Here is a 2,500-nt window from a genome sequence, read left to right on the forward strand (position 1 = left end):
CTGTATAGAGTGGTGATAGCAGACACCAGGGCCTCTCTGTGTGTGTGTGAGTGTGAGTGTGAGTGTGTGAGTGTGAGTGTGAGTGTGAGTGTGTGTGTGTGTGTGTGTGTGTGTGTGTGTGTGTGTGTGTGTGTGTGTGTGCGTGCGTGCGTGCGTGCGTGCGTGCGTGCGTGCGTGCGTGCGTGCGTGCGCGCGCGTGCGTGCGTGCGTGCGTGTGTGTGTGTGTGTGTGTGTAGGGGCTGGTGAGTCTGGGAGGACAGGGGAACTGCTTTTACATCTAATACTGGAGTATTTAGATAGTGGCCTAAATGGTACCCTATTACCTAGATAGTGCACTACTTTAGACCAGAGCCCTATGGACCCTGGTCAAGAGTAGTGCACTACCTAGGGGATAGGTTGCCATTTGGGCCACTGTAGGCCTGCAGGGTTTGTTCTACATGAACATCTGTAATCAAATCAAATGTTATTGGTCACATACACATGGTTAGCAGATGTTATTGGTCACATGGTTAGCAGATGTTATTGGTCACCTACACATGGTTAGCAGATGTTATTGGTCACCTACACATGGTTAGCAGATGTTATTGGTCACATGGTTAGCAGATGTTATTGGTCACATACACATGGTTAGTAGATGTTATTGGTCACATGGTTAGCAGATGTTATTGGTCACATACACATGGTTAGTAGATGTTATTGGTCACCTGGTTAGCAGATGTTATTGGTCACATACACATGGTTAGCAGATGTTATTGGTCACATGGTTAGCAGATGTTATTGGTCACATACACATGGTTAGTAGATGTTATTGGTCACATGGTTAGCAGATGTTATTGGTCACATACACACGGTTAGCAGATGTTATTGGTCACATGGTTAGTAGATGTAAATGGTCACCTACACATGGTTATCAGATGTTATTGGTCACATACACATGGTTAGCAGATGTTATTGGTCACATGGTTATCAGATGTTATTGGTCACATGGTTATCAGATGTTATTGGTCACATACACGTGGTTATCAGATGTTATTGGTCACCTACACATGGTTAGCATATGTTATTGGTCACATACACATGGTTATCAGATGTCATTGGTCACATACACATGGTTAGCAGATGTTATTGGTCACATACACATGGTTAGCAGATGTTAATGGTCACCTACACATGGTTAGCAGATGTTATTGGTCACATACACATGGTTAGCAGATGTTATTGGTCACATGGTTAGCAGATGTTATTGGTCACATGGTTAGCAGATGTTATTGGTCACATACACATGGTTAACAGATGTTATTGGTCACATGGTTAACAGATGTTATTGGTCACATACACATGGTTAGTAGATGTTATTGGTCACATGGTTAGCAGATGTTATTGATCACATACACATGGTTAGTAGATGTTATTGGTCACATGGTTAGCAGATGTTATTGGTCAAATACACATAGTTAGTAGATGTAAATGGTCACCTACACATGGTTAGCAGATGTTATTGGTCACATACACATGGTTAGCAGATGTTATTGGTCACATACACATGGTTAGTAGATGTTAATGGTCACATACACATGGTTAGCATATGTTATTGGTCACATGGTTAGCAGATGTTATTGGTCACATGGTTAGCAGATGTTATTGGTCACATACACATGGTTAACAGATGTTATTGGTCACATGGTTAACAGATGTTATTGGTCACATACACATGGTTAGTAGATGTTATTGGTCACATGGTTAGCAGATGTTATTGATCACATACACATGGTTAGTAGATGTTATTGGTCACATGGTTAGCAGATGTTATTGGTCACATACACATGGTTAGTAGATGTTATTGGTCACATGGTTAGCAGATGTTATTGGTCACATACACATGGTTAGCAGATGTTATTGGTCACATACACGTGGTTAGCAGATGTTATTGGTCACATACACATAGTTAGAAGATGTTAATGCGAGTGTAGAGAAATGCTTGTGCTTCTAGTTCCCTAGAACGCAAAGCGAGGCGACCATCTCTGTTCGGTGCCATCATTCATCTCCACATCTCCACCTTCACAGCAGTCTGTTGGTCTACCAATCAGATCTCCTATCTGCTGCCTTGTCTGTGTCTAGTCAGTCTGTCAGTCAACCAATCAGATCTCCTATCTGCTGCCTTGTCTGTGTCTAGTCAGTCTGTCGGTCAACCAATCAGATCTCCTATCTGCTGCCTTGTTTGTGTCTAGTCAGTCTGTTGGTCAACCAATCAGATCTCCTATCTGCTGCCTTGTCCACCACTGCCTCAGCAGTCTGTCGGTCAACCAATCAGATCTCCTATCTGCTGCCTTGTCTGTGTCTAGTCAGTCTGTCGGTCTACCAATCAGATCTCCTATCTGCTGCCTTGTCTGTGTCTAGTCAGTCTGTTGGTCTACCAATCAGATCTCCCATCTGCTGCCTTGTCTGTGTCTAGTCAGTCTGTCGGTCTACCAATCAGATCGCCTATCTGCTGCCTTGTCTG

This window comes from Oncorhynchus kisutch, unplaced genomic scaffold, assembly GCF_002021735.2.
Source record: "Oncorhynchus kisutch isolate 150728-3 unplaced genomic scaffold, Okis_V2 scaffold722, whole genome shotgun sequence".
In the NCBI taxonomy this organism is placed as follows: Eukaryota; Metazoa; Chordata; class Actinopteri; order Salmoniformes; family Salmonidae; genus Oncorhynchus; species Oncorhynchus kisutch.